General features: G+C 41.9%; 1 non-coding gene across 1 annotated transcript; it reads right to left on the bottom strand.

Annotated features, from left to right (window-relative positions):
• Positions 1–1,242: 1,242 nt before the first annotated feature.
• Positions 1,243–1,346, bottom strand: LOC128580035 (U6 spliceosomal RNA). Its single transcript, XR_008378396.1, has one exon. It is a non-coding gene; the product is annotated as a U6 spliceosomal RNA (small nuclear RNA).
• Positions 1,347–11,517: the final 10,171 nt, after the last annotated feature.

Genomic DNA, 11,517 nt, shown 5'->3' with positions numbered 1-11,517 from the left:
AAATACAGATAAGTAGAAGGAATACACTAAAAACTAATGATAAAAATACAGTGTAGTAAATATGTAAGCCAGTAGCTTAGTTGTTTATTATCAAGTATTATGTATTGTACATAGTGTATGTGCTATTCCTTTATGTGACTGGCAGCATAGTAGTTTTGGTTACCCCAGCTTTGCCACAGACATGTGAGTTTGTGCTACAATGTTGTGCTGACGGTGATATGACCAGTCTATAGGAATTTTCCTGCTCCACTATAATCTTAGGGAAGCCTCATTGTATATGTGTTTTGTTGTTGACAGAAACATTGCTATATGGTAGATGACTGTACATGTAAAATTTGTATACCTTATAGGTGCTCTTCTCTCCTTTTTTTTTTGCAGTTTTTGGCCAGGGCTGGGTCTGAACCCACCACCTCTGGCATATGGGGCCGGCGCCCTACTCCTTTGAGCCACAGGTGCCACCCGCCCTTCTCTTCTTTTTAAAAACATTTCTGTTAACTTTCCCTTGCTTTCATGCCTCATTCCCCAACTAAACAGACACATTTGATAACCCAGAACAAGGGTACCCACAGGATCTCAGCCCCAGCCTAAGTTTTCCCGTTTCACATTTTCCCCAGTTACGTGGCTGTGTCATGCTACAATATGTTCTTGCACTGTGAACACCAAATCACCACACCCAGGCTGTCCTGAAACAGGAGGAACTGATGTAAGAATCAGGATTTGAGGTAAGGAAAGAATATTTCCTGCAGCCCTGGACTTACTCTGGGCGTAGCCCTTGGTAATGTGCTATGTGAGAGAAGCCAGCCCGGGCAGAGGGAGAGGAACCAAAAAGGGGAAGGAGCGTGGAAGATGAACTGAGGCCAGGGGAGGGGCAAGAGCAAGGCCCAGCGGCAGGGGGCATTGGGAGTGTGGTCTCCTCACCGGCCCTTTAGAGCACGTGAGCGCCTCAGGTGGAGACAGGGCACAGCTCGTGGCACTGGTGCACAGCATCCAGACAGAGCCGGCTGCTGGCTGGTTTCCTGTCATCTGTAAGCCACCAGGGCATTGATACCGCAGGTGCCTGGTGAGCCCAGAAAGGCAACCTGCAGACTGATTGGAAGTACTCTCTACCCAAGACCCTCTTTATTGTGCCCCAAATACTCGTATCCTACCCTAACCCTCATCTTTGTCCATTCTTCTCTGGTCAGCTCTGTTCCTGACCTTGGTACTCACTGACTGAGTTTGTTTTCTTTTTTCTTTTTTTGGAAAAATATGAAACACTTCACGAATTTGCATGTCATCCTTGCGCAGGGGCCATGGTAATCTCTGTATTGTTCCAATTTTAGTATATGTGCTGCTGAAGGGAGCACTGAGTTTGGTTTTAATGAGTTGGCCCTTGTGCTTATTAAAGGGGCTCAATATCCATTTTTTGTTTAGCTTTTGAGGGTAGCCCCATCCTAGCTTTAGCACCTGCTTATGGGATGGAGGTTGACCATCAGCCTGACCAAACAAAGCTTTAATTTCTGGCGTGCCTATCATACCTATATTCTTCTGTGATTTGAAAATGTCCTTCTTTTCAAGTCTAATCTTTCCAAAGGATACTTCCATTATCATCTATGTCACTACCACACTGGTAGTAATTAAATTTAGCAGCTATTGGCCAGGCATGGTGGCTCACTGTAATCCTAGCACTCTGGGAGGCCAAGGCAAGTGGATTGCTTGAGCTCAGTTCAAGAACAGCCTGAGCAAGAATGAGACCCTGTCTCTACTAAAAATAGAAAAACTAGCCCTGCGTTATGGCAGGTGCCTATAATCTACTTGGGAGGCTGAGGCAAGTGGTTCACTTGAGCCCAAGGCTTTGAGGTTACTGTGATGCCCCAGCATTCTACCCAGGGTGACAGAGTAAGGCTCTGTGTAAAAAAAAAAAAAACCCAGATATATTATTTATTGATTACTAACATGGCCATTTGTTATTTATAGCACTTAGAAAAGATGATATTCTCTTATATTATCAGCAAAAATTGTTCAATCAGATTAGCTAATCTATCAGTGTGAGTGAATGAAAAGAGGACCCAGAAAAAGAAGTTTCAAGAAAAAGCAGAGGATTCACATAATTTAAGGAAATAGGTAATAGATAAGAGAGCAGACTAGAAGGACTCCTCAGCTATATTTCTTTTATGCAGTTATTGCTTAGGGAAGGCAAAATTAAATCCTGGGGTAAAGCTTTTCTTTACCATTTTCTGATTGTTAACATACAGTTGTCCTAGCTAAGAGGCTACGTAATACAAGTTGTCCAAAATACAATTTGTCTTAAAAGCACCTGGTATACCCCATATTAGTAACATAAGCTGTTACCTTAAGAAAATGAAGAAAGAGTGAACTAAACTCAAAGCAAGCAGAAGGTAGGAGATAATAAAGAGTAGGGCAGACACCAGTGAAATGAAAAATAGAAAACTAGATAAAAATTAATGAATATGTAAGTTCATTCTTTAAAAAGATCAATAAAATTAAAGCTGTATCTAGACCAGTGGTTTTCAACCAGGGCTAATTTTTCTTCCTAGGAGACATTTGTCAATGTGTGGAGAAATTTTTAATTGTCATATCTTAGGGGGTATATTTGTGTGTGTGTGAGACTGACATGGAGTGGGGAAAGGTCAGGATTGCTGCTGAATAACCTACAATCCAAAACAAGCCCTCCATACCGAAATTATTGGGCCAAAATATCAATAGTACTAAAGTTAAGAAACCTGATCTAGACTGAACAACAACAACAACAACAAAAGAGAGAGAGAGAAGATACAAATTAACAAAATCAGGAATGAAAAATGAGACATCACTACCAACCTTATTTAAATTGAAAGGATATAAGGGCATAATATGAGTGACATTAAGCTAACAAATTAGACAATTTTGATAAAATGAGATTTACAGAATAATACAAATTAATGAAACTGAAGAAGAAATAGAAAATCTAAATAGAGCACAATTTGATTAATAATGGAGAATCTTCCCTCAAAGGAAAGCCTAGGCACAAATATCTTCACTGGTGAATTCTGTAAAACATCAATTCCTCAAAACATCTTCCACAAAATATGAGAGAGAACATTTCCCAACTAATTCCATGAGGCCAGTACTATGTATTAACCTCACACCAAAGACAGAAAAAGACATCACAAGGAAACTACAGACCAATATTATTTCTGAGTTTAGGTGTGAAGATCCTTAATAAAATGTTAACAAAAAGAATCCAGAAACATATAAAAAGGATTATATACCATGCCAGAGTAGGGTTTCTCCCAATAATACCATGTTGGTTTAATATCTAAAAATCAATGTCTTGTCACATTACTATAACATGAATACAGGACACAGATGCACAATAAGCATTTGACAAAAATCTAACATTCATTTATGATGAAGGTTTTCAATGAACCATAAATGGAAAAGAATTTTCTCAACTTGATAAAGGGGATTCTATGAAGAATCTGCGTGTAGTATTGTCTTTATTGGTGAAAGACTGGCTGCTTTTCCCTCTAAAATTGGGGGAAAGATTACATATTGCATAATTCCATTTACATAAAATGTCTTGAGAAAGTAAATGTATATAGCCAAGACAGAAACCACCTCGTGGTGGAGTGGCGAGGACTATAAGTGAGCACATGGCATCTTTATAGGGTGATGAAAATGTTCTAGCATTAGATTGTGCTGATGGTTTTACAACTGTGTAAATTTACTAAAATTATTATGTTTTATAATTGAAATAGTTGAATTTTATGATGTCTCAATTATAGTCAACAAAGCCCTTAAAAATATCACCATGTGTGGGTGCGGAGTGTGTGTGCTTGCAGGTGGCCGGGGGAAAGATCATGAGAATCTCTGAGGACTTGGGCCCTACTTCTGGTGGGCTCTATATAGCTATCTGTCTTTTGCAAAAATCACTTTATCATTCTGAGTCTTAATTTCTTCATCTATAAACTGAACGGGCAGGACTACTCGATTGCCTAGATTTCTTCCAGTTCCTCTAACATTTTCTGCGTTTGGGTGCTTTTGTGTGACATGTGGCTCCTGGGACAGTGACTAAGGATTAGATCAGTGATTTTCAACCGGTGTGCCCTGAGAGGATCTTTGGTGTACTGTGAAAAAATTTTAAATATCATTAATTAAATTATTTTTGAAAGAAGTTCAAAGCCCACTAAGTACATTCTTTTTTTTTTTTTAAGCTTTTTTTGATCAACATCATTTAAGTGTTCAGCATAAGTTTAACTATAGGTTCAAGTGTGCCGTGAGATAATAAAGGTTGCAAAACACTGGATTAAAGGCTCCAGAGAAGGTATTCCTCTCTGCTTTAGATAGTATGTGACTATTAGGATGGGAGAACCTCTTGGAGATTAGTGAGGGTAGGTTAGCCCAGTCACCATGTGGGTGAGGACACTCATAGATTAAGTGACTTCGTCCAAACCAACACAGCTCCTTAAGTAGCCCAGCTGGGACTAGAATCCATTGATCCAATTTCCCAGGAGAAAGTTGGCCTTTTCTTTTACCAGGAGTTCTTGGAGGGTAAACTTGCAGGGAAAGTAGGTAGGAAAGGGCTGTCAGGTGCCTGGGCGTGCGGGTTGCACCTTCCCGCTGGTGGTTCCGAGCCTAAGTCTGAGGCAGCTGAGATGGGCGGGAAGGGTGTTGCCCTCTGCATGTCTGGTGTCTCCCTTGCACGAGTGTGAACACACACTTCCCTTTTCTAACTACCTTTTCACTTGCTATCATGGAATAAAGTTGCCACAAGCATCAGCTTTCAGGAAAACTCTAATTTATACAACGAACATGTTATTTTTATAAAACCCAAACCAAAAAAGTAATTATATAAAACTCAATGCACAAAAAAATCCCCATAAGTCCACGTCCTGGGTTCACAGGTCCCACCAGGTCCAGGTTCATTTCTTCTTCTCTTTCATCCTTCACTGCTTTCTCACTGCTTCTTATCTCCTAGCTCAGTCCCAGCATATGAGTTAGGGTGACAATCTGTCTGACATCTTGTGGTTCAAAGTGTAAGTTCCTTGAATCTAGAGAATTCGAAAAGTTTACATTTGACTATTAGTGATAAAACCCATAATGCCCATAATCGATGGTAAGAAAAGGTGTCATTTATTAAGCATTGCACGCCAAACAGTATGGGAAGCCTTCTATATGCATTACGACATCTATTTCTGGCCTTATGCAGGGGCTCACACCTGCAATCCTAGCACTTTGGGAGGCTGAGACAGGGGGATCACAGGAGTGTAAGACCAGCCTGAGAAACAGATGAGACCTTGTGTGTTCAAAAATCCAAAAAATTAGCCAGGCGTGGTGACTCACACCTGTAGTCCCAGTTACTCGGGAGACTGAGGTGGAAGGATCAATTGAACCAAGGAGTTTAAGTTTGCAGTGAGTTATCATGACACCACTGCACTCTATCCTTGGCAACAGAGGGAGAATCTGTCTCACACACAAAATAAATAAATTAATTAAAAAATAAATAAAAAATAAAAAACAAGCTTATGAGACAGACATTTTTATCTCCATTTCCTGATGAAGTGACTGAAACTCAGAAAACTTAGTAGTCTTCAGAATTATATAAAATGAGTGGGCAAGGCCCCCAAGTGTGTCTGTTTCTAGAGCTGAACTCTTAATGTAACTTTGCACCACTCTGCCTCTCCATCTATCACATCCTAATCCAGTTTCATCCAATTTCATCGAATGTTCAAACATATCTATCACACCGCTGTCAAGGGACCACCCGTCCTTCCCATGGCAGGGAAGACGCTGCCACCGAAACACACCATGTGACGCTTGGTGTGACTTACCGCAGCTTGGACCTGGTGCTTGTCCTGCAACTTTCATACAAACAAGTTAAAAATCATGATTGTCTTTATTATTTTAAAAAAGGGCATCATATCCCTTTGTCCCTTAATTCCACTGGCCCCCAAAACAGCCCATTTCTTAAATATCTCAATGTGACAAGGTTCTGTATCTCCCTACCACCTGGGTTTCTCTCCTGCGACATGCCCAGGTTATCACTACACTGTCTTACCGTGCAGTGCTCGGAACCCACAGCACAAGCACAACAACAGCTTCACCTTCCTCTTTCTATTTTATGTACTTTTAATGCTGCTTGAATTTTGTTTAGTTTTTAGCAGTCACATTGTTAATTACCTTGGGAAATCCATTTTCATCTCTAGATGGTTAAATAAAATTTATTTAAAAATCTCAGCTGAGTACATAGTTAGGATTTCAAAAAATGCTTGTTAAAAATGATCTTACATATTCATTTCACCTAGTTTTGAGTAATTGATACCTCTGTGTCTATTTCCACTGACACTCATTGATGATTTCGTCTTTGACCTCATATTTCAAATTCGGCCAAGGATTTTTACTAGTCATTTAAAAAAAAATGCCTTTTCCACAGAGGAAGAAGAAATAAACGGACCCATTCTTGTGACGAGTGCAGCAGAGCTACATGTCCTCACTGAAGGGGAAGTGTCCTGTGGCCACTCCTCTTCTGACTAATTGCCAACTGGCATGTTTGGCTGCAGAAGATGCTGAGGAACTTGGTCCATTCCAAGTTTAGCCTTGATCTTGGTAAGCAGCAAAAATTCTCTGTGTCATTGACTAAAATTACCTAGTCAGGCCCTGTATTTTCCATCTTTTGTTTATTTGTAGTGGGAAGAGATCATCTTCCAAAGTGGGTCAAAGGCAGATAGATCCAGCTCTACCCCCCTGTGGAGGCATAATAATTTTCTAAATCTGCCTGGGGATTGAAATTAGTTCTGGATGCTTTCCTGTCACTTGGGTGGAGGGCTTGTCCCCAGCATTAATATTGATATAAATAGTTGCTGTCTTTCCAGTTTTTAACTAGTACTTAAAATTGAGTTTTAAAGCCCCACAAAGATTTAAAAATAACAAAAACACTTGTCAATTTCTATATTTCTTAAAGAAGTAGGTTTTCTGTGGTGCTCTGAATCCTAAGAACCTTTCCCCAGTGAGATCCTTGTCCTATAGTTCTACCTAGAAGCAACTTAATCTGTTTGAGGTTTCTGCCCTACCCTTTTCCTAAGGACTGCTGAAGAAGTTGCCCAGCACATACCCACATGGAGTGTGCTATGGTCTGTGGTTCCCCTTTCCCGGGAGCCAAACAGAAAGCTTCAGCCATTGTAGTAAAAAGCAACCCCATTTATAAGACACTAGAATAAACTACAGACAGTTTTCTTTTGGGGACACTCTACAAGGGGCACTGATGCAGGTAGAAACAAATACCCAAAAGCAATTTGTTCATCAAAAGTAGGTTTTTCTGTCTTGGCTTAAAATAGGACAAAGAATGTTTGATTCAGCCATTGCCAAAGATCCATTGCCAGAGAGTCAACAAGTTCCTTAGTCCTGGGGTTTCTCATTTGTTGGGCTGCATCTGGACTCACCTCCTAAAATGCTGCCCACTGCCTTCATGGAACCCTGAATAAGCACCATGTAGACACAAAACATAGCCCTTCACTACCTTCTTCACTCTCCAGGAATACCCAGCATGGTAGGTATTATTGACCTTTTACAGATGGGCAAATGAAACTGGGGGAACAACAATCTGTCCAAGGCCGCACAGCTTGTGAGCATGGCAAAGCAGCCCACAGAAGCTGGGTCCCCACCTCTAAAGCCCAAGTTCTTGACTGAACTCCCCACTGCCTCCACTTTACCATCTCAGGTCCTATGTCTGTGCCCCCTCCTTTCAAATTATTAGGATTATTCCAAACCACCTCATGCTACCCTCCTTCTCGGGCTTTAAAAACAGCACTGGCATTTTCTCTGAGAAAGGAAGAATCCTCTCCAGGGAGAGATGCTCACCCAGTCACCAGCCGGTCCCGTCATTCCTGCCTAGTTACCTACCCAGCCTTTAGTCCTGGCCCGAGTCTGACCACTACTACATGCAAGACCCCAAGTGAAACTGCTCATCTGGGTGCCTCAACCACAGAACCGTGAGAAAGAAAACTAAATTGTTATCTCAAGCCATAAAGTATCGGGATGTTTGTTTTGTAGCAAATAGACAATGAGCATATTACCCTTAGCACATTAATATTTTTTCACTCAATATCTCAGAGTACCTAATGCCTAATGCAGAAAAATCTCCCACCACCCACAAGCAAATAACATCAAAAAAGCTTCTAAACCTGCAGATGACTACTAGCACTTAATTTGGTTGGTATTAGATCAGAGCTTAAACAATTCCTGATCAGCCCTGTATTATATTGACACACATGCAACAGAACAGTCTGGCCAAGGTGGAGGTGGGCCCAGGTGGTCAAAGCTGAAGGTCACTGTGCAGTTCATTGCATGACATTTAGACTGCTGACGCATCCAATGTGCCTTGAGTGCTCCCTGTGTATCTGCCGTCTATACCCATGCCCCCTCGGAACTGACCCCTGGACTCATGCTTCCTTGGCTTCTGGTTCCGGGTGGGGCACGCCTTGTCTGGCAGCGCTGCGCCTCATCCTTGCTCCTCAATGCTGGGAGGATCTGCCGGCGTGGACTTGGTGTTCTCTGGGCTTCAGGACGCCTCTCTCTGTCCTGGCTTTTCTGCCCCCCAGTTCTTTGTGGGAGTAAATGTAGAGTCTCTGGTGTTAACAGCCCTGCTGTTTCCAGCAACTTGAGAGTTCTCCTGTCCAAAAAGCATAAGCTTATTTGCTCTCTGAGCTCTGTTGAGGGATAAACTTTGGAACATTAAAATTTTAAAGAGTTTATCTGAGCAGACAGGGATTCCTGAGTAGAGCAACTCCAAACTGGAAGTGGTTTGGGGCTCCTTTGATGGGGCAGGAGCCTTACTTGCATCATTTTAGTCCCAAGCCCCCAGTTGGAAGGTAGTTGGTAATTTCTGATTGGTTAAACATAAATTTCACTTTCCTAAAATATGACCAATTATATTCAGTTGGGCATTGGTTTTCACACATGGGAACCCAGGACCTTGGAGCAGCCCCAGTCTAAAGGACCTCTTAATTAATTGTTTTAACTGGTCTCAGGCATTTTTTCCCCTGGCGAGAGGGAGAGACACCACCTCAGGCCTTGTCACAGGAACACAACACTGCCTTCTGAGGAAGACAAGTGGTACCATTGGTTGGATGATGGTGAGCTTTGTGTGGGTGACAGTGCTATCCAACATTACCATGCTCTGTCCTGAAAACCTTTGCATTAACAGCTCCCTCTGTCTAGAACCCACATCCCCTTTCCTCCCCACTTTCTGCAGGTCTCTCTATTCAAGTGTCACCTTCTCTGACCCCCTGGCCTCACTGAGTTACTTAGTACCCCTTCCTTCCCCATCCCCTTATCTGGCCTTTCCCATCTGCTTCTTAGCAATGATCCCCAACTGACAGGTTTGAATCTGTCTGTTGTCCTTCTCTCTATATGGAAATGTGAGCTCCAGGAGCACAGGGATTTTTGCTGCTTTTCCAGTGCTATACTCCCTTATACCTCAGACAGCACCTGGCCTACTTGTCATGTCTGTTCAATAGATAAATGAATGAATGGATGAATGGTACCTCTTCCCATGAGAACAGAAAACTCAGGACAATAGATTTTAATCTGCTAGAAACTCAGAATCCATCCTAGGCTCTTTCTTGTCCCCAACAAGGCCCAACATTCAATAGCCTTCAGCTGGTTCTACCTACCACTACATGCTCTGAACTTAGTCCCCATCTCTCTGCCCTCATTCTCACTTCAGACCCACATCATCTCTGCCCAAGTTGTGGCCTTGGCCTCATGCATATTTCCTCTGACTTGAGTTTGTTACCCTCCAAATCATCCTTCTTACTGTAGCTATGGAGTACTTCTGGCATAGAAATCTGCTAATGGCATTCCTTGGCTTAAAAGAATTTCACATTTCCTTCAGGGTAAAACCAGTCTTTGCACAACATACATAGATCTTGACACTCTGGCTTCCACTTAAGTCTTAGCCTTTTGTGTAATAGCTTTTCCCTTAAACGCAAAGTTCCACCCATCCTCTCCTCAGTTCTCCTTACCTACCCAACCTCCATCCCCCTGATTCAAGAACCAGGACATTCTAGGCAGACAGGGGAGCATGGGCTGGGGGCATTCTGAGCTGAGTCTTCACAGGCTCCAAAACAAAGAAACAAATAAAACACACCCTAACCTTCTTCCGCTTTCACACAAGACCCTCTGTTTCCCTTTGCCAGTAACATAACCATAACACTCATGAATTAATCTCTCTTACCCAGCAGACTGTGTGTTCCCTATGGACATGTTCTTCTCATGAACTGTTGTAAGCTCAGTCTCAGAGGGAGACTAGCACATGGAAGGCACAGAGGAAAGCTGGTTAAAAAGATGATGAGTGAACATTGTTTTAAAAAACATATAATTAATTTTATTCACATACACTGAAATAAAAATACAATAATATTTTTAAAATGAAAATACTCCAAGTAACTCATCTTCCTATAAAATCAGTAATTTAAAAGTAACTCATCATTTTCCTAATAAAACAATTTTTTTTTTGAGACAAAGTTTCAAGCTGTTACCCTCAATAGAGTGCTGTTGCATCACAGCTCACAGCAACCTCAGACTCTTGGGCTTAAGCAATTTTCCTGCCTCAGCCTCCCAAGTATCTGGGACTACAGGCACCCGCCACAACACCTGGCTGTTTTTTGGTTTTTGGTTGTACTTGTATTGTTGTTTGGCAGGCCCAGGCTGGATTCGAACCCGCCAGCTCCAGTGTATGTGGCTGGCGCCCTAGTCACTTGAGCTATAGGTGCTGAACCAATTTTTGTATTTTATATAGAACCTTCTCCAGGGTATGCAGTGTCATTGAAGGTATTATTTAGTATTTGTGTGACTATGTGCCTTTAAAAGTGAATGTTCTTAATACAGAATGTAGAAAGACACAACTTGAAGGGAATCATTGACGTGATGCTCAGGCATTTAATTTTGGTGCTATGATTCCTGACATGTTTTGTGTGTTCTGGTGCAGGTGCAGGGCCATGGGGGCAGCCCTTTCTCTGGGCCACCTCCCCAGCAACCCCCCTTCCTGCCCTGGGGTTGACAGCACTTAGAGACGGAAGTGGTTGTACAGTCTCCAAGGTCTATTTAATCTTTGGCCTAGTTACTGAATTTGCCAAAAAGGCGGCCAATTAGTTCCAGGTGTGATGCTCGGGTCTCTGATGTAGAACTTCCCTATTGGGAAGTTGGCTCACACCTGCCTGCAAATGCTCCAACATCATTACCAGGCCTCTCTCTTGCCTATGGGCTGGGAGGGGAACTCTGCTCACTTGTTTTATTTCAAAGTCAGTGTCCCATATCTCCTTGAGAATCAAGCATGATTTGGAATGCTCTTTCCACAAAGTGAGAATTCAATGTTAATTATGTCATATAAGTTACAAGTAAGAAATGATACTCTGAAAGATTTTGAAGTGTACTTTTATTGAAAAAAAAAAAGCAGTTTAAAAGGACATCTGTGTTGATGAAGCTAGTCTTGCCCCTCATTCGTGGTGTGGCTCTTTTTGCCCAATGGGTGATCTG

The sequence above is a fragment of the Nycticebus coucang genome, chromosome 2, assembly GCF_027406575.1.
Source record: "Nycticebus coucang isolate mNycCou1 chromosome 2, mNycCou1.pri, whole genome shotgun sequence".
In the NCBI taxonomy this organism is placed as follows: domain Eukaryota; kingdom Metazoa; phylum Chordata; class Mammalia; order Primates; family Lorisidae; genus Nycticebus; species Nycticebus coucang.
This window is presented reverse-complemented; position numbering and strand designations above follow the sequence as displayed.